Source organism: Schistocerca piceifrons, chromosome 2, assembly GCF_021461385.2.
Source record: "Schistocerca piceifrons isolate TAMUIC-IGC-003096 chromosome 2, iqSchPice1.1, whole genome shotgun sequence".
In the NCBI taxonomy this organism is placed as follows: Eukaryota; Metazoa; Arthropoda; class Insecta; order Orthoptera; family Acrididae; genus Schistocerca; species Schistocerca piceifrons.
Genome location: NC_060139.1, coordinates 901,845,691 through 901,872,350, shown reverse-complemented (window position 1 = coordinate 901,872,350; position 26,660 = coordinate 901,845,691).

Genomic DNA, 26,660 nt, shown 5'->3' with positions numbered 1-26,660 from the left:
CGTTTCGAGATACAAGAAGGCACACGACCGACGAAGTACGGTTTAATTGCCACGTCCTATGTAATCAGTTTTAAAAATATAGATTCTTATATTCGCCATAAAGCTCTCTAACTGAAGTTACCAATATCCTCCCAGTAGCTTTAATATGTCACAGAGCACTTAAATATGCAGCTCTCTTAATATCAAAAAACACTGCACAAACCACAACCTCATATCTCGCAAAAAAGAACAGCAGAAAATGCCAGAAACTGCTTATGACAGTTTCTAGTGTACATTGCTTCATGTGATTCTAAAATCAGTCACTAGATTGAAGCATCCACCAGGGAACATCCCTAGATACGCTAACCTCAAGGTACAGCACTCTCCCATACACACGTTTTTTCTTTCAAAATTGTTGTTTTATTTGTTCTGAATTTGTCATTGATTTTAAAACGAGCAGATAAATTTTTGGTACGTTCTGCACAGTAGGCCCGCACATACACTTGCCGACTGCATTCGCCATTGTTGGTAACCAATTAGTTTAACAGTAAGGTTGTTCATTTTTAGCTAGTGACGGTATTATTCACATCTCTTCAATTTAACTGTAATTGTGAGCACTTATAACCGGTCAGTTATCTTTTGATTTGTTCTGTAAATCAAAATTAATTAATATAATAATCAGTTCTTTAAGCTGTCAGTTTGATTCTAAGTTGTACACATTATTGCTGCAGCCCCATGTATTTCGATCTCAAGGTTTGTTTCCAAGTAGTTAGGCGTACTATCAAGCATTCATGAAGTGGCTGAGGCAATCGGAGAGAGGTATGGTGTGTTTTATTAATTGCAGTTCAGTGTCGACATACACTCGAACTGTGGTGAAATAAATCTCTGGCTGCTAAAAAGGCTGTCTTAGATTACTACTTTTATAACTGTTCAACGTATCTTAAATTATATACTATATTGACGGAAAATTTTTGCATTATGTACTCCAAACTTGGATTGAGCAAGCAACAGCTCTACCAGAGCCCTAAATATTCCAAGTATCTACGACCAGTTGCGATACTGAATTCCTAAGCGTATGTTTCTCTTGCCAGCTAATGAGAACACGGTCGTTGATGCTGGCCTTCGTCGACTCATATGTGGTACCGTTGTTGCATTATAAATGTACTCGGTCCACGTTTTGTACCTCTTGCCTTAACGGACAGTTGAAGGTCACGGCCATGAAACGTTCTCCATTCACATATCGTCCCAAGCAGCGTCTTATCTGTAGCCATTTCCTCTTGTTCTGTGCAAAACATGTGCCACTGAGTGTAATGGAAGCTGAAAGCTAAGTATCTGTGCCTCCTGTACATATCAGCTGTGCAATCTGACACTATGAAGCTAATCATGCAACGAAGGTTTTCATGACCGGATGTTTTAGCTACTGGTGAACCTTCCGGATTGTGTAGCTCGGGTTCATGAAACTTTTTCGTTCCTCACGTTTCGGATAGAGCTGAGTTGGACATCTTCAGAGCTGTGAAACTCGGCACAACCTGTAGAAGCTCTGAAGATGTCCGGAGCAGCTCTACACAAAACGCGAGGGACGAAAAAGTTTCATGGATCACGACCATGCAACCAGCAAGATTCAGCAGCACTGAAAGCTTGTTTGTTACAGCCTAAGTTTGGGCTATTTCTCGCCAAACAAGGCTGTTTTTTTTTCGATATAACGGCTTGGAGATGTGCTTGAGGCAGAAAGCACGTCGATTTCTCTGGAAAGTGAATGATTTTCAGGAGACAATCCTTTAAACTTGTCAGCATTCAAATATTACATTGGAATCTTCCATTTTTGGCTTCATTAATTTGTCGATCGGCTTGACGCGGTCTTCATTGATTTTGATCCCGTCGCAATCATGGAGTACCTAAATGCACCCTACATCTTTAAATATGCAGGGATTTTTAATAATTTTGATATAACTTTGGTGGTGTTGGTGAAGGACAAATGTATAAATGTGAAGAGAGGAACCCTGGTCTGGAAAGGACAGAGCGGAAACATGAAACCAAACGCATTCCAGCATAGCTCTGCCGCTGGAAACAATTGTTTGCATGGAGTTGTTGACAACACTGTAGGATAGGCAAACCCAACCAAACTGTAGGCGTTGATGATGAGGAGCGGGAACAAGAAACGAAGATAACACACTACTTGACAACTGCTAATGAGCATGTGACACTTGCTAAGGGACAAATGCCAGTTGCTACGAAAAAACTGACTATTGCTATGGAACGCCCTACCAATGATAGTAAAAGGAAATGTAGAGGGCAGGTCGCGTTAACTGCAGCGAAACCTGTGCACGAACGCTCTGTATGCATTCGACATTTCATGCTGTATGGTGATTGGCGAAGGTTGTTGTGGAACCGATTAGTGGGACATTCCGTATGTTACGACAACACGTTTGAAAGATATCATTTTATGGCTTAGATAGTGGACGGGAAGTTGTATGGCTCGAAGTGTCACTGCTGTGGTCACAGTAATGGGTGGATCCAAAAGTGTCATCGCGTGATTACAAAAGGCCGCTGAAGGAAATGCTATGCAAAAGCATGCCAATTATCGCAGACGAGTCACCACACAGCAAGAGGATAGATTCGCAGCCCTAGTGGCGAACAGGAACAGACATCTGACTCCTAGGCAGATCGCTGCAGACCTTGCAACCGCTACTGGTACTTGTATTTCTCCTAGAACCATCAAGCGGTGATTAAATTAGACTGGTTTGTACGCTCAGAAGCCTGTTAAGTACAGGGTGATTCAAAAAGAATACCACAACTTTAGGAATTTAAAACTCTGCAACGACAAAAGGCAGAGCTAAGCACTATCTGTCGGGGAATTAAGGGAGCTATAAAGTTTCATTTAGTTGTACATTTGTTCGCTTGAGGCGCTGTTGACTAGGCGTCAGCGTCAGTCGATGCTAAGATGGCGACCGCTCAACAGAAAGCTTTTTGTGTTATTGAGTACGACAGAAGTGAATCGACGACAGTTGTTCAGCGTGCATTTCGAACGAAGTATGGTGTTAAACCTCCTGATAGGTGGTGTATTAAACGTTGGTAGAAACAGTTTACAGAGAATGGGTGTTTGTGCAAAGGGAAAAGTTCTGGACGGCCGAGAACGAGTGATGAAAATGTAGCACGCATCCAGCAAGCATTTGTTCGCAGCCCAGGAAAATCGACTCGCAGACTAGCAGAGAGCTGCAAATTCCACAATCAACTGTATGGAGAGTCCTACGAAAAAGGTTAGTTATGAAACCTTATCGTCTGAAATTGGTTCAAGCACTGTCTACAGCTGATAAGATTAAAAGAATCGATTTCTGTGATTTTATCCTTGCTCAAATGGAAACAGATGAATCTTTCGTTTCAAAGATTGTGTTTAGTGATGAAGCAACTTTCCACACTAACGGGAAAGTCAACCGTCACAATGTCTGTATATGGGGCACTGAGAATCCGCGGGAAACAACTCAGTATGAACGTGACTCGCCTAAGGTGAACGTTTTCTGTTCCATTTCAGCCAATAAAGTTTTTGGTCCCTTTTTCTTCGAAGGTGCTACTGTAACTGGACTACAGTATCTGGAGATGTTAGAGAATTGGCTGTTCCCTCAGCTCGAACAAGAAGCACAACAATTCATATTTCAGCAGTATGGAGCGCCACCACATTGGCACTTATCTGTCCGTAACTACCTGAACGTCAACTACCCGAGGCGATGCATCGGCCGCCAGGCAGCCCGTGACAGAGCACGTCATCACTGGCCTCCAAGAAGCCCTGATCTTACCCCCTGCGATTTTTTCTTATGGGGGTATGTTAAGGATATGGTGTTTCGGCCACCTCTCCCAGCCACCATTGATGATTTGAAACTAGAAATAAGAGCAGCTATCCAAACTGTTACGCCTGATATGCTACAGAGAGTGTGGAACGAGTTGGAGTATCGGGTTGATGTTGCTCGTGTGTCTGGAGGGGGCCATATTGAACATCTCTGAACTTGTTTTTGAGTGAAAAAAAACCTTTTTAAATACTCTTTGTAATGATGTATAACAGAAGGTTATATTATGTTTCTTTAATTAAATACACATTTTTAAAGTTGTGGTATTCTTTATGAATCACCCTGTATATCCCAGTCCAACCACACCATCGTCGAGAAAGAGTTTGTTGGTGTAGAGAGCATGTTAGTTAAGGTCAGCACATCTAGAGTGATGTCCTCCCCGAATCCCGCTTTACTGCGGCAAACTATTCTTCCCACCAATAATTGTGGAGAGAGGGGGGAATACGTGACATACCACAGAATGTTCGTGAGCGTCATCGGTACAGCGTTGGCGTTATGGCGTGGGAATGCTTTATGCACAATGGCCGAGCAACGCTGCATATCCGGTACCGTTACAGCACAGCGGTATTGCACGTAGATTATTCTGGATCATGTTCGTTTGTTTAGGGGTGCATCCCGACTTTCTGTTTATGGACGACAGTGCCACACACACAGGACTGCTGAGGTCTCAGACAAACAGGAAGGTGAAGGTACTGAAAGTATGGAATGGCCTGCGTATACTCCCAGGACCTAAACCTTGGTTGACGTCAGCAAAAGTGGGCCAGAGTGGTGTTCTCCGACGAATACTGCCTCACTGTGGCAAGCGACTCTGAACATCCGTCCCCGAACCGTGAAAGAACTGAAAACCGCCTTGACGGGGGACTGGGACAGTGTCCCCCAGGGACCCCTCAACAGTTCGGTAGCCAGCATGATTAATACGTGCAAAATGTGCATTAGTGCCCGAGGAGGCCATATTCCTTACTGAGAGTCCGATATCGACCTTTACGTTGGGAGTCTGCCTGTGTCAAACTTAAACATCACTTACGTCTCTTATGTGCCTTCGCCTGTACCATTTCTCGTTATAAATATACCAGTCCACCTCTATTACGTATGTAGTGGGTTTCATGTGGTCCATCATCGCATGCGGTGATTCCCGTCCATCAATGCCTCTGCCCCTTAGCAACTGTCAAGCAGTGTACACTGCAAACGTACCTAAGGGTGTAGTCTGTTTTTACAAGTTGAAGTCTTCATTCGACCAGCCAGGACATTGTTTTTATGTACAGCCAAGCTAATGTAAATTGTAGGAAAGTCTGTAGGCTGCAACGGATCAAGCGATCACGTAACACACATCCAATGCACTCCATGCTGCAAGACTGTTCCAATGGGTAATGGAAATATGGCAAGTGGTAACATACAACGACCAGGGAGACAAAGAACTGTAAGCGCTTTTGATTTTGAACAAGCAGTGCTTCTATTCGAATTTGAAGAGATTTCCATCAGTACTCGAGCAGTTAAATGATAATGAGCGCCTAGTACAGCACTGTGTGAAAAGTAATATGGGAAAAGCAGAAACAATGCCTTAATAGAAAGTGCAACCATTGACGTCTTAAAACTTCAGGCCTCGCGAGATTTTGAGCAAATGCGTGCTCCAGTGGTGTATAATCAATCTTCACTTCCTTGTGTACCTACTTACCGTGGGTGAAGCCTGTACCACCAAATGCCGATACTCAGTAGTATCAACAGCAACGTATGGGTCACTTAGCGTGATGACTGGGTGTTGTGTGCTGTCCTTAGGTTAGTTAGGTTTAAGTAGTTCTAAGTTCTAGGGGACTGATGACCATAGATGTTAAGTCCCATAGTGCTCAGAGCCATTTTTTTGGTCACTTAGGATCCTAACGCTGCATTTAAGTGCACGCTGTGTGTTTGAGATACTCACCACGTAGTTAGAATATAATGGAAGCCACAATCTATTCCAGTACGACTGTTCTTCTGCAAACTTTGCACATGCATCTCGTGAACATCATCTTCAGAATTGTGGCTCTGAGCACTATGGGACTTAACATCTGAGGTCATCAGTCCCCTAGAACTTAGAACTAATTAAACTTAACTAACCTAAGGACATCACACACATCCATGCCCGAGGCAGGATTCGAACCTGCGACCGTAACGGTCACGCGGTTCCAGACTGAAGCGCCTAGAACCGCACGGCCACACAGGCCGGCTCTTCAGAGCTCTTGAATGGTGAATCTGAACAGAATAGCTTATTTCGGTGTTAGCTTGTCCATTGATGTTAACCCTCGTGATTTATCTTACGATTTCATGCAAAAAGTCTTGTGCTCTAGACTCATGACGACTGAAAGGATTCTCCTAGTAAGAATTTTCGCTGCCTGTGACAATGTTTTGATAGAACTTAGGTTGTTAAAACAGATACGACAGAACTTTTTGCGTCCATTTTATGCCTGCACAGAAGTCAATGGGGACCAATTTGATCAACTGTTGTGAATGTACAATCTTACGCAAGCTATGCAGACAAATAAAATTGTTATACAAATCGTTATTACATGACCCATAATTACCTTGCTCCTTCAGTGACAAAAATGGAAGCGTGCTTACATCTCCAGTAACTGCTAAGTCCGTACAAACGAGTACCGCCTATGCCAAAAAAAAGCACGCAAACCCATGCCTAAAACGCAGCACAGGTCAATTGGAATTGAGACATATTCTGGCGCTAGAACGACAAAAAATACCACTCGACACAAGGTTCAGTTTTGAAAAGGTCAGTTTCATAGAGTATGCTGAAAATTTCTATGTATAAATAAAGAAATTCAGCCCAATACCGGAAAAGTACAAAGGCTACATAGAGACATAAAAAAATCCAAGGGATGTATTTCGTGAGGTTACGGCGAATATTTTATCCCAGGACTCACAGATGAATAAAAGAGCATCCTGAACGAATGTGAAGCAGGACCCTTTTAACTTGTGCGGAACTGAACAATGAAAATGTTGAGTCAGACAAAACAGAAAAATTGGATTGAAACCTTGAAAGAAATGGACCTAATCGACAGTAGAACATCGCCCGAATTTTGTCAAGAGATGAATTGTGGTCGTCAAGCAACCGGAAAAAGTAACATCCCACCAAGTTTCCCACGTGTGTTCCCTAATTAATATTGGTACATTTGCCCTTCACCGTCATTCTTGAAAGTTGTAGTTCCCATGGAATAGCTTCGCATCTGTCACTCTTAAATAGTAAATCTAACAAAAGATAATGGATATCAAAAATAAATATACCCTCAGCTTTTGTCTAAAAAAACTCAACATAGAACTAAAGTCAATGATAAATGGAAAAGCAACTGGGGTTGAGGACATTTGCGGGTAACAGTTAAAAAATTTTCACCCTGGAGAAAATGGATCGTAGACCTTATCAGTTACTGCCTTAATTCGTGCAAGATCCCATGTAATTGAAGAAGACCACAGAGGATGCACTGTCAAGTCCAGGGAAAAACGGAGAATCCCCGAAGAACTATCGTCCGATATCGCTATTATGTCACCTGTACAGACTGTATGAACGACTGATACTGAGCCGCATAGCAGCCATCAGGGACCCAAAACTCATCTGCCAATTGTCCAGTTTTAGATCAGGAAAATTTTGCACCAGCCATATCTTGTTCATTACTGGATATGTAGGAAGAACATGAAATAAACAAATAATGGGGCTAGCCTTAGTTGATCTAAGCTCTGCATACGACACAGTGAACTATAGGTCGCTCATGGCATAACTGTGGCACACTCTTAAAGATTACCAGATCGTAAAATTCAGTGAATCCCTGCTGCAAACCCTAATTTTCTGTCACGCTAGTGGTTATAAACAGCCACTGGCAACGCCGGAAAAACGAGCTCTTCTATGGCAGTATCCTGGATCACTTTCCTGCGCGCAGACGACTTGCCTGTCATAGCTCAAGGAAACAGAACTGAGGTAGTGGAACAAAACACGGATGTCAGAATACTATCAAAAAATTCCTTTACACTCTATCTGTGAAAGACATCAGTCAACGCCTTCCACATTCTCTCAAAACAAGCAAATCGAAAGCTGAATGTAGCCTGGAATCGCATCACCCTGGGACACGCAGATAAATCGACGTACCTGGGTGTCGTAGTGGACAGATCATTAACCTACGGATGGAGCCGCGTGACCGCTACGGTCGCAGGTTCGAATCCTGCCTCGGGCATGGATGTGTGTGATGTCCTTAGGTTAGTTAGGTTTAAGTAGTTCTAAGTTCTAGGGGACTGATGACCACAGATGTTGAGTTCCATAGTGCTCAGAGCCATTGACCTACGGATTCACTGAGAGAATACCCGTTATAAAGTCACAGCGGGAAATAACATACTGAGAAAATCGGGTAACATCACATGGGGACAAGGCAAATCCTGCAGCTCACAGTCTCAACATCATTTTTAGAAAGTTGGGTACCCTGCCGTTGGTGGGGAGGCTTGCGTGCTTCAGCGATACAGTTAGCGGTACCGTAGGTGCAACCACAACGGAGGGGTATCTGTTGAGAGGCCAAACAAACGTGTGGTTCCTGAAGAGAGTCAGCAGCCTTTTCAGTAGTTGCAGGGGCAACAGTCTGGATGATTGACTGATCTGGCCTTGTAACACTAACCAAAACGGCCTTGCTGTGCTGGTACTGCGAACCGCTGAAAGCAAGGGGAAACTACAGCCGTAATTTTTCCTGAGGGCATGTATGACAGAAAGGTGGAAGGAGTAGATCGAGGATCTATACAAGGGCGACGTACTTGAGAACAATATTATGGAAATGCAAGAGAATGTAGAAGAAGATGAAATGAGAGATACGATACTGCGTGAAGAGTTTGACAGAGCACTGAAAGACCCAAGTCGAAACAAGGCCCCGGGAGTAGACAATATTCCATTAGAACTACTGATAGCCCTGACAAAACTCTACTATCTGGTGAGCAAGGTGTATGAGACAGGCGAAATACCCTCAGACTTCAAGAAGAATGTAATAATTCCAATCCCAAAGAAAGCAGGTGTTGACAGATGTGAAAATTACCGAACTATCAGTGTAATAAGTCACGGCTGCAAAATACTAACACGAATTATTTACAGACGAATGGAAAAACTGGTAGAAGCTGACCTTGGGGAAGATCAGTTTGGATTCCGTAGAAATGTTGGAACACAGGAGGCAATACTGACCCTACGACTTATTTTAGATGATAGATTAAGGAAAGGCAAACCTACGTTTCTAGCATTTGTACACTTAGAGAAAGCTTTTGGAAATATTGACTGTAATAGTCTCTTTCAAATTCTGAAGGTGGCAGGGGTAAAATACAGGGAGCAAAAGGCTATTTACAATTTGTACAGAAACCAGATGGCAGTTATAAGAGTCCTGGGCCATGAAAGGGAAGCAGTGGTTGGGAAGGGAGTGAGATAGGGTTGTAGCCTATCCCCGAAATTATTCAATCTGTATATTGAGCAAGCAGTAAAGGAAACAAAAGAAAAATTCGGAGTTGGAATTAAAATCCAAGGAGAAGAAATAAAAACTTTGAGGTTCGCCGATGACATTGTAATTCTGTTAGAGACAGCGAAGGACCTGGAAAAGCAGTTGAACGGAATGGACAGTGTCTTTAAAGGAGGATATAAGATGAACATCAACAAAACCAAAACGAGAATAATGGAATGTAGTCGAGTTAACTCGGGTGATGCTGAGGGAATTAGATTACTAAATGAGACACTTAAAGTAGTAAATGAGTTTTGCTATTTGGGGGGCAAAATAACTAATCATGGTCGAATTAGAGAAGATATAAAATGTAGGCTGGCAATGGCAAGGAAAGCGTTTCTGAAGAAGAGAAATTTGTTAATATCGAGTATTGATTTAAGTGTCAGGAAGTCATTTCTGAAAGTATTTGTATGGAGTGTAACCGTGTATGGAAGTGAAACATGTACGATAAATAGTTTGGACAAGAAGAGAATAGAAGCTTTTGAAATGTGGTGCTACAGAAGAATGCTGAAGATTAGATGGGTGGATCACGTAACTAACTAGGTATTGAACAGAATTGAGGAGAAGAGAAATTTGTGGCACAACTTGGCGAGAAGAAGGGATCGGTTGGGTGGACATGTTCTGAGGCATCAAGGGATCAGCAATTTAGTATTGGAGGGCAGCGTGGAGGGTAAAAATTGTAGAGGGAGACCAAGAAATGAATACACTAAACAGATTCAGAAGGATGTAGGTTGCAGTGGGTACTGGGAGATGAAGAAGCTTGCACAGGATAGAGTAGCATGGAGAGCTGAATCAGACCAGTCTCCAGACTGAAGTCCACAGCAACAACAACAACAACAACAACCTAAACGGCAAATAGTTTTCCGTCTACACTCGCTCAAGTAGCGAAAGTTTAATTGAAACTACCCTGTATTTAAAGACTCCCTCTGCCCACACGATTTAAGAGTGTAATGTCAGAAAACGAAGCATATCATTAATAATAGGATTAAGCTGCCTGAAGGATAGTTCTGTTTTCATTTATATTAGAGTAATTTAAAAGAGTTTCTGTGGTGCAATTTAATTTTGTTTCAGTGTATATTAATGTGGTAGCAACCGTAATTGAGTCCACTATTATAGTTTCAAACCTGTACGTCATCGCAACAAAATAAAGTAAATAAAATCTGTTTTAAATTTAAAATGATTGTGAATTTCTGTGTAAAACGTCTCATCGTAAAGCAACATTCATGCCGATTCCAACATTGCTCTTCAATTTTCCGGGTATGTAATATTTCCGAAGCTTAGTGTTTGTTGTTAGATGTCGCGATCGACTTCGCTTCGGCAATCGATTACGAACTTACATCACTGGCGATGAAATTTTCTCCCCATCTCCACCTTTCAAAAAATGTTCAAATGTGTGTGAAATCTTATGGGACTTAACTGCTAAGGTCATCAGTTCCTAAGCTTACACACTACTTAACCTAAAAATGGCTCTGAGCACTATGCGACTTAACTTCTGAGGTCATCAGTCGCCTAGAACTTAGAACTAATTAAACCTAACTAACCTAAGGACATCACACACATCCATGCCCGAGGCAGGATTCGAACCTGCGACCGTAGCGGTCGTTCGGTTCCAGACTGTAGCGCCCAGAACCGCACGGCCACTCCGGCCGGCTACTTAACCTAAATTATCCTAACGAGAAACACACACACCCATGCCCGAGGGAGGACTCGAACCTCCGCCGGGACCAGCCGCACAGTCCACGACTGCAGCGCCTTAGATCGCTCGGCTAATCCCGCGCGGCCCCGGCTTTCAAACTAGCTTCTTAACGAGCAGACGAGGTTAGCTAACTCGATGACAAACGGCGCCAGCTGCTGCCTTAGCGCTATCTGAAGCACACTCGGGGAAATCGCGTTGTGTGTGTCACGGAGAAGGAGAATGCAGCAGCTGCTAAGGCTGTTACAGCGCTGCAGTAAAGAGAGCCCCGTTACTTCAAGCCGAGTGCGGTTTCTGCTTGAGGCTGCCCGCACAGTAAGCCAGTCTGACTTTACTTTTACGGCCGGTGGTAACTTGCGTTACTGATGCACAGCTGCTGTTCACACTTGTCAGTACACAAAAGCCAGCGGAATATTTTATTCCGTGTAAGAAAAGTGAAAATTAGTCTCACCCTTCTTTTTCAGACGCTCTATGGTTTCTAGAAAAATAAAACACCGCGCGAAGGAACTGTCATCATTATGTCTGTACTTCACCCGCTTGTGGCTTAGATAAAAACATTATATAACCTTTTCGGACTGCACTGGCATTTGAAATACAAAGCAGTATTCGTACTTGACGTATTGTCGGGCTACAAGGTCCAGCGGCTTGCGGCTGACAAAAAATTCTTTTGAGCAGCGCTCGAGGATATAGCTGCAGCTGATCCGGCCACTCACGGCGGCCGCTCTTTCCAATAACAAACGTCCTCGGCGCAGCGGTGCGCCAGCCAATTAACGTCAGCCCGTTCCCTAGGGACAACTGCAGCCTCGCTACTTCCTGGTGCAAACACAAATACACAGTATGTTTGAACGAACAGTCGTGCGAAACTGCCGGCTCCAAATAATACGTCACAACTCGCCTACCGGTACTCTAATTAAACATTGGGTTCTTGTAGGACTGGAGTCGAGTTGTATTACGAAACTAATGCCAGCCATTTATTTTTATGGAAACTACAACAGATGCAGAAAGCACTATCGCTCAGTAAATACAGAACACGATTTCAGTTACATACTGCCATTTTTCCACATAGTCACTACAACATGTATCCACTTCTATTAACAAGAGCCTGCACGCCACGCTTGTATATATTTGAAGCAGCTAAGGTTAGCCACTCCCTTATAGCTTTGAAAACAGCGTCAGGGTCTGGAATACGTTGACCAAATAGTCCATCTTTCGTTCGCCTGAAGAGATGGAAGTCTGAAGGTTCTGGCTCTCTGGCTCTGAGCACCATGGGACTTAACTTCTGAGGTCATCAGTCCCCTAGAACTTAGAACTACTTAAACCTAACTAACCTAAGGACATCACACATATCCATGCCCGAGGCAGGATTCGAACCTGCAACCGTAGCGGTCACGCGGTTCCAGACTGTAGCGCCTAGAACCGCTCGGCCGCACAGGCCGGCATAGTCTGAAGGTTCTGAAAGAAGACTGTACGGTGAGTATGTAGAAGAGTCCAGCGATTGGTTAACGAATTCCACAGTAGTAAAACTGTTGGGGTGCTTGGCATTATCGTGCTGCAAACGGAAATATTAAGATTTCTAGCTCGTTTCTAGTATCCAGTGAAACTAATCTGAGATCTCTTTTCATTCGATGTGTTATAATTCAAATCTGTACACTGGATATTTTTCAAACAGAAGTCTTCAAGTAGATTGTTACGCCACCGAGATTCTGAGTACAAGCAATGTCAGTAGCATTGTCGTCGCTTGTGTAGCAGTGAGAAAGAAGTAAGTGAGAGAGATAGGTTTTGGTCACCGAGCTGAGCGGTCTCGAAATAACTAGCACAAAACAGAGATGCAAATGCGGGGATGTTGATTTTTGGGAATATGATTTTGTAAAGACTGAGCTGAGAAGTGTGATGATATTTAGGTAATGTAGTAGCTGCATTGCTTGCTCATGCGTAATTTATTGTGAGGTTGAGAAAGGAAAGTTTTAGCATGATTTTTCTTTATTGGTTTGGGTAAGTTAGTTTGATTGTCGACACGTGATTAAATAAAGTTATCTTCTCAATGACTTGGACTGGGAGTTTTAGATTGATGATCCCTTGACTGTTTCGTTAACTAATTTCAAAGGAGTCATAATTTTTAAGTAGTGATTTTTGTAAAGATGGTTTTAACTATTAATGACTGAAATTCATAATACACTTCTAAATGCAAGTCGCTTTTCAATCATTCGGTAAGTTTTGTTTCTCCCACCGTCTCCTAACGAAAATTTTGTTTTGTGGTTATGTGTCGCCATACTGCAGTCAGTGGAACAGTCGCTCAAAGTAAAGAATGGTGCGCTTAAAAAAGTTGTTTTTCTTGCGTTGCACTTGGCAAACTCTTTCTTTAGCTAGTTTGCTCCGGTGCTTTATTTTAATATTCAGCACCTTCGAGCAGTACCGAGCTTCTGTTGCCACAAACTAAGTCATCAAAGTTTGTTAAGGCCAATTCAATGTCACAGTCAGGACACTAAAATTGTTCACAGTCCAGCTTTGCAGTTCCAAATCATTATCAGGTATAGTCCAGTAATCTTGAGTTCAGGCCTCATTTACAATGTCTGACAATCATTTTCTGACAGTGCAGTGTCACATGTGTGTATGTGTGTGTGTGTGTGTGTGTGTGTGTGTGTGTGTGTGTGTGTGTGTGGCATTTAGTATTCGGGATTTTCCATGGTCAGTTTGCATAAGTAAAACTACAGGACATTTTAATAAAAGCATTTTGGATATCTACTCTTTCAAAATTTGATTCGTTATTGTTTATGTAGAATTTTTATTCTGATAGTTTTGTGTGTTGGACCTATGAGACAAACACGGTGAAGTCACGTATGGTAGCACTGTTCATTGGACTGCACAATACACAATTTCCCAGGATAGCTTATTTAGTAGAGAGTTTCACATTTTCTAATTATTTTTGAGCCGGCCGGAGTGGCCATGCGGTTCTAGGCGCTACATTCTGGAGCCGAGCGACCGCTACGGTCGCAGGTTCGCATACTGCCTCGGGCATGGATGTGTGTGATGTCCTTAGGTTAGTTAGGTTTAATTAGTTCTACGTTCTAGGCGACTGATGACCTCAGAAGTTAAGTCGCATAGTGCTCAGAGCCATTTGAACCAATTATTTTTGATAACAGATAATTGCTATATAGTTTACGGTTTCATATGGATTTCGCTACTCCTTTCACCAACTAGCGTATTGCACAACCGTATCACTTGCATTGTTCGAGTTCACATTACAACACAGACACACAGAAAATTTAAAGAATGGGAAACCAGTTAACATACACAACAAACAACACTGAAGCAAAACAGTTATGAAGTTCGTCTTCCCCTCTGGTCTTACGGCGGCAGTTCACAGTCCGACCGGTCCGCCAATCCTCTCGCCATCCACAGCTACGACTCGACAGACTGTGTGTGGACCCTGGCGACTGCCTGGTGAACGATACCTGCCGGCACTGACGGAGTGTGGGCTGCCAGGTAGCGGTCGGCGAAGATCGGCGAGCGGGTAGGCCGACCGGGCCACCTGTGTGTGGAGGCGTTTACTCTGGGCATTCAGTCTAGCCAGTGTCGTCTTGTAGCGTTCTGAATTGACAATTCCAAGACACTGAAATGAACTACGTCTTGCTATTTCAGTACACTTCACTTTGCCTGCAGTACTATGTTGCTGGGGCACGCGTATTGTAAGTAGGCTGTTTAGGTTTCCATATTGGCAACGTCACGTAGCGCTCTGTATGAAAATCACTGGCTGTGCTGTGTGCAGTCTGTGGCTGGTTGGCATTGTTGTAATATTCGCTATTGTAGTGTTGGGCAGTTGGATGTGAACAGCGCGTAGCGTTGCGCAGTTGGAGGTGAGCCGCCAGCAGTGGTGGATGTGGGGAGAGAGATGGCGGAGTTTTGAGAGCGGATGATCTGGACGTGTGTCCATCAGAGACAGTAAATTTGTAAGACTGGATGTCATGAACTGATATATATATTATGACTTTTGAACACTATTAAGGTAAATACATTGTTTGTTCTCTATCAAAATCTTTCATTTGCTAACTATGCCTATCAGTAGTTAGTGACTTCAGTAGTTAGAATCTTTTATGTAGCTGGCAGTATTGGCGCTCGCTGTATTGCAGTAGTTCGAGTAACGAAGATTTTTGCGAGATAAGTGATTCATGAAAGGTATAGGTTATTGTTAGTCAGGGCCATTCTTTTGTAGGGATTATTGAAAGTCAGATTGCGTTGCGCTAAAATTATTGTGTGTCAGTTTATTGATGATCTGAATTAGTAAAGAGAGAAATGTCTGTGCACTTTCAGTTTTGCTCAGCTGTTTGAAAATCAAATAACGTAAGGGATTTATCAGCACAGTAATTCATAAATTTTTCTAAGAGGAGGTTTCAGTATGTCACCACTCCATGAGCTGTTATGTGGATTCCAGCTCTTAGTGCCGACATTACGTCACATCTCATATGATACTGGTATTCATAAAATTTTTACCTTCAGGCTTGAGTTGTTTCAGCAGGTCCTGACAAATTTACATTTTTGTTAAGAGTTAACCAACTTTACATAACTTTTGTCTAAGATATTACATGCATAATTCAGTTATGCACACAATTCCTTGGTCGTATTTCGCCGATCATCACGGATTAGTTGATGGAAAAAAGTGGTTCAAATGGCTCTGAGCACTATGCGACTTAACATCGGAGGTCATCAGTCTCCTAGAACTTAGAACTACTTAAACCGAAGTAACCTAAGGACGTCACGCACATCCATGCCCGAGGCTGGATTCGAACCTGCGACTGTAGCAGTCACGAGGTTCCGGACTGAAGCGCCTAGAACCGCTCGGCCACCGCGGCCGGCAGTTGATGGAAAAATTGTTATTAGTGAAGGATGGCAGCTGCCATTTTAATTGAACTTTCAGGGTGAAAATTATTTAAACTGACGAACTCTGGAAGGTTGCACAGGACACCAAAACAAATATTTTACTCTAATGTCATATTTTCCTGTAAGGATTTTTTTAAACTGATAGAGGGAGTTTTCTCTGGATGAAAATTAATTAAACTAACAAACTCAGGGAGGTTGCATGGGCCAGTGCAAACACTTTTTCTAATGTGTGGACCAAAAGTAACTCAAACAAGTTTTAATCCTTTATTACCAAGAAGTAACAACATTAACATAACACAGTTACTTCAGTTGTAGTGGAGGTTTAAAAATACCTCCATTGACTTGTAAACAGAGGTTAACCGGTGGGTCACGTTCTGTCTAACATGGTCAAAGACTGGAGGAACGTCCTTAGTTACCACTGCTGCTGCTACTATTCGGGCTACCAGATCCTCTTCTGTTTCAACACAGGTTTTATAAAGAATGTTGCACATCTCTCTTTGCACAAAAAGGTCCAGAGGGATTAAAATCAGGGGATCGTGTGGGCCATGGTACAGGACCACCACTTCCAATTAACTTTTCTGAAAACCGTCGGTTCGAAATCGATATACAGAACGACTGAATCATGGCGGCGCCCCCTCATGCTAGAACCACATGCGCTGTCTTGCAGCGAGTGACACATTAAACAGCAACTCTGGAAATGCTCTGCCGAGGAAACTGTAATAATGCTTGTCATTTAATGGACTAGTTAGGAGATATAGTCCAATTAAACAGTCACCAACATCTGCCCACACATTCATGTAGCACCACCATTGATGAGAGCGAGTAATTGTAGCATGTAAATTAATGTCACTCAAACACGCCAGTTGAGGATGTTGAAGACCCCATCACGCCCGAACGTTGCTTCGTCTGTAAACAATACACAAGGTGGAAATGTAGGATGCATTTGACATTGTTCCAGGTACTACTGAGAAATCTCTGCTCTGACTGGGTAATCATCTGGTTCCACGCTACACACACACTGTAAGTGAAATGGATTAATAATTGCTCGTCAAGGACGTTTCGTACTGAAACTTCTCCTTTGAATGAAAAGAATGACTACCCATCCCCCTCCCTCGAGGATATCGACTCATCCGAATGGCATTGCATTACAGGTCTGCGTTCTCCTCGGCTCTGGAGCAGTGTAGCACATCGTACACTGTCAGGGGTGACAGTCTGTCGCCGTTTGTTACGGCGTGGGTTACGTGCGCGTCGTCCACTTCTCCTCCTACCTTTGACGAATGTGCATAAACATGCTAGACGGCAATTGTGGGCGGGACGACGTCATTGGACTCAGGAATGGCATCAGACTGTGTTTTCGGACGAATCCGGGTTCAGCTTGTTTGAAAATGATAGCCGCATTTTGGTTCGCCGCAGACAGGCGTAGCGGCATCCAGTGCACAAGACATACAGCGCCACCTCAAGGCCTTACGGTGTGGGGTGCTGTTGGATACAACCACAAATCGCAGCTGTTGCGTGTCCAGGCCCGTGTGACCAACGTGAATCGCTTCCTGTGACCTGTAGCCACACTCTTTTTGCACAACACCCAAGACGCCACTTTTCAGCAAGACAACGCACGTGTCTTTTTGGTAATCACAGGATGTCAGCCTTTTGCCCAGGCCTGCCGTATCACGAGACATGTCACCAATCGAAAATGTGTTGGTTACGGTTGCAGCGCTGTGACCCAATGCCAGCAACCGCAGACGAACTTTGGAACCAGGTCAATGCAGAATGGATGGCTATACTACAGGACGCAATTCGCACATTTTGCACTTCGATGTAATCACATATGCAAAAGGTTATCAGGGTCCATCCTGAATCGAGGTGACTGAAACTATAATAATTTCTGCAGAGCATACTCATTTACATGTCCTGTGAATACGAACGACGTATCTCTTCAAGAAGAATATAATAATTCCAATCCCAAAGAAGGCAGATGTTTACAAATGTGAAAATTACCGAACTGTCAGTTTAATAACTCACGGCTGCAAAATACTAACACTAATTCTGTACAGACGAATGGAAAAACTGGTAGAAGCCGACCTCTGGGAGGATCAGTTTGGATTCCGTAGACATGTTGGAACACGTAAGGCAATACTGACCTTACGACTTATCTTAGAAGATAGATTAAGGAAAGGCAAACTTACGTTTCTAGCATTTGTAGACTTAAAGAATTTGGAGTAGGAATTAAAATCCATGGATAAGAAATAAAAACTTCGAGGTTCGTCGATGACACTGTAATTCTGTCAGAGACAGCAAAGGATCTGGAAGAGCAGTTGAACGGAATGGACAGTGTCTTGGAAGGAGGATATAAGATGAACATTAACATAAGTAAAACGAGGTTAATATGGGGTGATGCTGAGGGAATTAGATTAGGAAATGAGAAAGTAGTAAATGAGTTTTACTATTTGGGGAGCAAAATAACTGATGATGGTTGAAGTAGAGAGGATATAAAATGTAGACTGGCAATGGCTGGCGGGGTCAGGGATTTTCTCTGCCTCGTGATGACTCTGTGTTGTGTGATGTCCTTAGGTTAGTTAGGTTTAAGTAGTTCTAAGTTCTAGGGGACTGATGACCATAGATGTTAAGTCCCATAGTGCTCAGAGCCATTTGAACCATTTTTTTTTCTTTTTTTAACTGGCAATGGCAAGGAAAGCGTTTCTGAAGAAGATAAATTTGTTAACATCGAGTAGAGATTTAAATGTCAGGAAGTCGTTTCTGAAATTATTTGTGTGGAGTGTAGCCATGTATGGAAGTGAAACATGGACGATAAATAGTTTGGACAAGAAGAGAATAGAAGCATTCGAAATGTGGTGCTACAGAAGAATGCTGAATATTAGGTGGGCAGACCAAATAACTAATGAGGAGGTACTGAATAGAATTGGGAATAGAGAAATTTGTGGTAAAACTTGATTAGAAGAAGGAATCGGTTGGTAGGAAATGTTCTAAGGCAACAAGGGATCACCAATTTAGTATTGGAATGCAGTGTGGAGGGTAAAAATCGTAGAGGGAGACCAAGAGATGAATACACTAAGGTTGTATGTTGCACTAGGTACTGGGAGATGAAGAAGCTTGCACAGGATAGAGTAGCATGGAGAGCTGGACTGAAGACCACAACAACAACAACATCTCTAGTCGTTCAACGTGTTCTGTTTTTCCGTTATTTCTGAACATACAATTTGCTGCTTATTTCCAAACACAAGCATATGAGAAAAATTAAACTCAGCACAATACACAAACTCGAAGCTCCGGCTGCTCCAAGCTTCGTCGTGCCTGGTGCTAACGCCATAGGATCTAAAGCGCCAATAGAAGAAGTAGAAGAAGGCTGTGCGACAGTTATGCCGCCGCCGTTGTATATCGCGTGTAGGGTTCATGAAAGCAAGATGAAAGAGTTTAGAGAGCATGCAGAAACATATAACAGACATTTTTCCTCCGGTAAATACCCGAATGGAACAGAAAGTAAGAGCGTTAATATTCGTACAAAGCACTCTTCGTCATGGAGTATACAGTGGCTTGTGGAGTAAATACGAAGATTTAGGTCACAGGCCGCAGCGTTAAGCATTAAGCTATCCGATCACTCTTCCAGGCCTGACTCAAATTCCTTTTGTCACTAATTTGTCTCCTATTACTACCGAAAGTTACAACCGTTGGTTTCTGCTATCACTTCCGAACAATCAGAGGTCTCCCATTGGGTGTGTGGGAAAAACAGCACTGGGATAAAGCATCTGCTGGATTTACCTTCCCATAGGGCTATATGCCAATTTCATTAAAGGAAATCGTAACTGGAATTACACTCCGGAATAAATTTTTCCTTTTCACAAAATATTCATTATATTTTTGAACAATTTTCACTAATATTATTTCAGGTCGGTCCTTGACCTACTCGTGTAGCGCACTAGTTTGTAAGGCAGAGAAAGGAGCCAGACCCAAATACATTCCGCGCGATGGGTTAATCAGCGTGGGCTGGTAGACCGGGCAGCCGGGATGTTGCTTTTAGACGATATTCCACGCTCGTTTTCGCAAATTCTGTGCTGACCCTCAAGACCCTAAGAAAATATGCTACATAAACAGTTAAAATACGATGATACACAGAAAACATTTACTGTTCTGTATTGTTACTGTAGTGACAGGAAAGGTATCTACTCACAGAGTTAAAATAAATTTGCCAGATCATGAAAGCATTGGACCCTTTTCGACCGCATAAATGCCATGAAAGAGATTTCATGCCAGTTCATCTTCGCTCTATTTCATTCCTGTTGACCCTAGTTATATCATTACGGTGAATTTAATTCAATACTGGTGGAGGAAACTCATTTTTTAGTTGATACTGTTGCTCTAACTTATGACGAATTGCTTTGTAGTATGAGCCAAGCTTTTACACACAAACGTAACGTGTGAGATTATTTCCTTATTATTATTATCGTCGCTGTTATTGTTATTATTATTATTGGAATTCTGCCGACTCAGGATCACGTGAAACAGCTATTTATGACAAAATATACTTTACTTTTTTTCCCGATACTTCTTCATTCTTGCTCTCCATTGTTCTCTTCTTTCTTCTGTCCATATCTCTCCACTCTTAAAATTTGTTCTGGAAACCTTTAACTTTTTGTACCTTTTCCCTGTGTTTTATCTGTTATTCTCAAGTCCTATTGTTCTTTCTTTACTTCTAAAATTCATGAAATTTCGGTTTTAGCATTTTGTCAGAGAAGTTGGCTTCTTTTTGTCAGCCTCCTTTTATCCATTCTTTTTGAGTGACCATAAAATGTAATCCACCGATTACTCATTGTATCTACTATATTCTTTTTTTTCTTATACCTGCGTATTGCTTCTCGATCTTTAAATCCAGTTTTCATACTTTGGACCCAAAGTTTTTCAAATTATTCATCTTTCCAAATTATATAAGTATTTAGCTGTGTTAACGCCGAGGCTTTCCATTGCATGTGTTCTTTCTTAAGTGTAACGCCATTTTCAGTTTTCTGGTTCTGTTTGTTTTAACAGCTTTGTCCAAAGCATTAGCCTGCATTATTTCTCCCAAGGATTTAAATATCGACACTTACTTTATACGCCCATATTTTGATTTCATATATTTCGGTGTGCCTTTAACGTGGATCATGTACACGGCTTTTTCAAATGAAATTTGTTATCCCGTTTTTCTGTTACCGCATGGAAAATTTCCGTCCATTTCTCTGCATCTTCCACATTCTCTGCTAAGACTGCTAAATCAGCAGCAAAAGCTAAGCAGTGAACTTGGAAGATTTCTCTCTTTCTTCCAAGTTTCGGTGTATTTATTCAAACTTGTTTTGCTCTTTTTGTTCATTATTATCGCCATTTATATAAACAGCGAGATCGATAGGTGTTCCTTAAGAGTCAGCAAGTATACTCAACAACAAAGAAACGTTTGTGAGAAAAAGACAAAATTCTTATTTTTAAGAACCGACAGGCGGCAATTTGTAGAAGGATGTCGAACCACAAGGATTGTGCTTGGCGTTCATAATCTGCTACGATGACGCGTCTTTGATAGGCTGCGGAACAGGGTCGGCTAATTGGTTTGGTGAGTTTCCAAATTGTGTAACGACATGCGTTATTAAACAATATCCAAACATTCGTTTGAACCCCATTGCTGTGATTCGATTTCTTGGGCGTTGTTAGGATATTCTGAAATACTGAAATAGAGACCAGCTTTTTTCTTCAGCGTGATGTGTCAAGCGTAATCTAGTGTTTGTTGTTAAACGACTAGAAAATATTGTAGAATGAGAAGCCCAGTTCTGCCACAGCCTACACTACTCAAATAGCACCGAAGTATCCGTCAGGGTCAAAATCCTTTCATTCGACTAATCACACTGTAAATCACTGTAATTCCTTTTGACACTACGGAGGCGTTAAGAATTTAACACAGAATTGGTGCCAAGTTGTTCGAGAACTGGTTGCTGCGACTCCTATACGTATATATATACCTCTTGCTACGTATATTGGAAACCATACCGCCTTTCCATTACCGTCATATTAACTTGAATTGTGAAGCTTGGCATTGTCAGGCGAGACAAATATATGAAACGGAAAATTTAAAAGAACTTCCCCTACATCCTCCAAATTACCAACCACTTCCTCACAGTACCTGTATATTCACTCTGTAGTGCAAAAATATCGTATGAAAAAACGCAAAATATGTAAAACGTAGCTGTATGCCCGCAATCTCTACACATTATAATACACTGCAGTTTAATACTGGTCTTATATCCACTACCTGATCAAAAGTACACTACTGGCCAATAAAATTCCTACACCACGAAGATGACGTGCTACAGACGCGAAATTTAAAAGACAGGAAGAAGATGCTGTGATATGCAAGTGATTAGCTTTTCAGAGCATTCACACAAGGGTGGCGACGGTGGCGATACCTAAAACGTGCTGACATAAAGTTTCCAACCGATTTCTCATACACAAACAGCAGTTGACCGGCGTTGTTTGGTGAAACGTTGTTGTGATGCCTCGTGTAAGGGGGAGAAATGCGTACCATCACGTTTCCGACTTTGATAAAGGTCGGATTGTAGCCTATCGCGATTGCGGTTTATCGTATCGCGACATTGCTGCTCGCGTTGGTCGAGATCCAATGACTGTTAGCAGAATATGGAATCGGTGGGTTCAGGAGGGTAATACGGAACGCCGTGTTGGATCCCAACGGCCTCGTATCACTAGCAGTCAAGATGACAGGCATCTTATCCGCATGGCTGTAACGGATCGTGCAGCCACGTCTCGATCCCTGAGTCAACAGATGGGGACGCTTGCAAGACAACAACCATCTGCACGAACAGTTCGACGACGTTTGCAGCAGCATGGACTATCAGCTCGGAGACTATGGCTGCGGTTACCCTTGACGCTGCATCACAGACAGGAGCGCCGGCGATGGTGTACTCAACGACGAACCTGGGTGCACGAATGGCAAAACGTCATTTTTTCGGATGAATCCAGGTTCTGTTTACAGCATCATGATGGTCGCAACCCTGTTTGGTGACGTCGCGGTGGACGCACATTGGAAGCGTGTATTCGTCATCGTCCTACTGGCGTATCAACCGGCGTGATGGTATGGGGTGCCATTGGTTACACGTCTCGGTCACCTCTTGTTCGCACTGACAGCACTTTGAACAGTGGACGTTACATTTCAGATGTGTTACGACCCGTGGCTCTACCCTTCATTCGATCCCTGCGAAACCCTACATTTCAGCAGGGTAATGCACGATTGCATGTTGCAGGTCCTGTGCGGGCCTTTCTGGATACAGGAAATGTTGGACTGCTGCCCTGGCCAGCACATTCTCCAGATCTCTCACCAACTGAAAACGTCTGGTCAATGGTGGCCGAGCAACTGGCCGAGCAACTGGCTACCGTTGATGAACTGTGGTATCGTGTTGAAGCTGCGTGGGCAACTGTACCTGTACACGCCATCCAAGCTCTGTTTGACTCAAAGCTCAGGCGTATCAAGGCCGTTATTACGGCCATAGGTGGTTGTTCTGGGTAGTGATTTCTCAGGATTTATGCACCCAAATTGCGTGAAAATGTAATCACATGTCAGTTTTAGTATAATATATATGTCCAATGAATACCCGTTTATCATCTGCATTTCTTCTTGGTGTAGCAATTTTAATGGCCAGTAGTGTATCTGGATACCGCCAGATGTCACGAGAGACGGACCTACCAGTATAAAAGAAGGTAGTGTTGAGTTACCACTAGAGGAGAAGCAACAAAATGGCTCTGAGCGCTACGGGACTTAACATCGATGGTCATCAGTCCCCTAGAACTTAGAACTACTTAAACCTAACTAACCTAAGGACAGCACACAACACCCAGCCATCACGAGGCAGAGAAAATCCCTGACCCCGCCGGGAATCGAACCCGGGAAGAGAAGCAACAGCACAGTGTGTCGGTCAAGAAGCTCAGTGGCGATCGTCTGCTAGTCATTCGATCGCACTTGAGTAACAAACACATCAGGGACATTCTAACAGTTCTAAAGCTGCCCAAATCGATTGTGTTTGATGTTGTTGTCAAGTGGAAACACCAAGTAACGACCACGGCCAACCCGAGACCAGGCAGATCTCATTTACTGACCGACACATAGGGTGGTTGTAAAAAATAACATATAATCAGCAAAATAAATCACTCGTATGTTCCGAAGTGCTGCCAGCAGCCGAGCCACCTCAATAATTGTGCGTAACGCCTTAAAATGAATGGGTTTCAATTACGGGGTAGCTCTTCATAAGCGACACTTATTTTCTGTCCTCGGTGCCAGGCGACACTTGAGCTGATGTAAGGCCACTGGACAGGGGCTGACTGGAAACGAGTGGTTAGTGGTGGTTATCATGCTATGCCCCGCCGCAGTCGAATGGTATCTTTTGGGTTTGGCGGATGTCTGAATAACGTGAACTGTCGGCATATGTAGAACCATCAGTTAAGCACGGAGTAGGCGGTGCCAATATGAGGGTGTTCTTCGGGGTTACGGTTTGGTACCCTTACTGGAGTTACGAGAACGCTAAATGCAGAAGGACTGAACACATGTTTCAAACTTGTGAGCTGCATACCGTAGAAGAACAGTTCGGAGTCGATAATTGTGTCAACGTGACAATGCACTCTATCATAAAGTAGCATCTGTGAGGCAGTGGCTTGTGGACAATAACATTCCTGAAATGGACTGCCCTGACCACAGTCCCGACCAGAATCAATAGAACACCTTTGGGATAAGGTAGAACGCCGAATTCGCTCCAGACCCTAGTGCCTCTGCGTTCGGCTGTTGCGGTAGAACGGGCTGTCATTGTTCCGCAGACATTCAGATATCTCATTGAAAGTGTCCGCTGCAGAGTGCGAGCCATCATAAAAGCGTAGGTTGGACACACGTTATGTTAATATCCGGTAATAGGTGCCCTGATTCTTTCGATCAGATACTCCATATGGCTTCATCCTTACTGCTACGACTTTAGCACATCAGTATGTACATATAGACAAACCTTTCCTTGTTCCACCGTCGGTGTCTTCTAAGCGGGAATGTCTTAGGCGTTGCACGAAGGCATGGGCGTGTTCGGTTTCGCTTTGTAAGAATGGTGCCTGGACATGTTAGCTTCAGTTTAGTTCAAAGCAGATGTACTCGTACGCTTTTGCGTAAGTCACGAACTTTCTGTGGCGTCATAAAGAGGAAAGACTGGCTGTCTCGCCTGTTCAACTAGACTTCACCCTATTTATTATTTGAGAGGATGGGAATATTAATTCCACCATCACTTGCTACATATGGTGCAGCCACTACTTATCAATTCATACCTTTTCTCTGTAAGTACCTGTGTTAAGTAGAAAAGATATTCCTTGTTTTGTAATGCCACTGCTCCGTGTACGTATGTCCATTTGCCCCGTTAATTATTGCATAGAATTAAATTCTTATTCTGGTAAAATTACCATACGGGTATTGTGATTAAGGAACGCACATGTTATGCACTATTCATGAAATTCACGTAGCTGTTGACCGATAGGTCAATTTCTACAGAGGTCCATGAGGACATTCAAATCGTTTTTCCATCTGTCCCATACTGTCTAATGTTGTTCACGCATTTGTACGATTATGTGAGTGAATATTTCGCTTAAATTAATCACATATCGCTTCCGTAGCATGTCGTTACATAGTTAATGGTAAGCCTTCAGCTATAGACCACGTATGTTAAAAGTAATGAAGTACCTTGGACTCCCATTATCACTGATCTCGTAACTTACGTGAATTTACCAAAGCCATCACCACATGAACCATAGACCTTCCCGAGGTGGGATGGCTCGCAAGCTTTAATGGCACAGACAGCCGTACCGTAAGTGAAACCACGAAAGAGAAGTATCAGTGGAGAGGCTAGGTAAATTTTTGTTTCCCGAAGGGATTCAACAGCTATTTCAGTGGATGCACGGGAAACAGTCTGCATGATTGCCTGACCTGGTTTTGTAACATTTAGTCGACATTGCCTTGCTGAGATGATACTGCAAACGGCTGAAAGCAAAGGGAAACTAAGGCCGTTACTTTTCCCGAGTGCGTGGATTTCCACCGTATCGCAACATGAAGATATTTCGGAGGTGAAATAGTCTCCCATTCGGATCTGTCTACGGGGTAGGTAGACTAGGTAATTTATAGAGGGAAATTGCTAGACTGTTGTTATGTATGGTAGGAATTAGGGATGTACGGCGGCAGGAACAACAAGATTTCTTGGTATGTGAGACAGGATCCATGCACAAGTAGCGCTACTAACGACTAATAAATAGGAATAGGTATAAGCCATTATGAACAATATAATGAATACATCATTGCAGCCAAGATAGATACGAAACTAGCACCCACCACAATAGTACACTACTGGCCATTAAAATTGCTACACCAAGAAGAAACGCAGATGATAAACGGGTATTCATTGGACATGTATATTATACTAGAACTGACATGTGATTACATTTTCACGCAATTTGGGTGCATAAATCCTGAGAAATCAGTACCCAGAACAACCACCTCTGGCCGTAATAACGGCCTTGATACGCCTGAGCTTTGAGTCAAACAGAGCTTGGATGGCATGTACAGGTACAGCTGCCCATGCCGCTTCAACACGATACCACAGTTCATCAAGAGTACTGAGTGGCGTATTGTGACGAGCCAGTTGCTCGACCACCATTAACCAGACATTTTCAGTTGGTGAGAGATCTGGAGATTGTGCTGGCCAGGGCAGCAGTCCAACATTT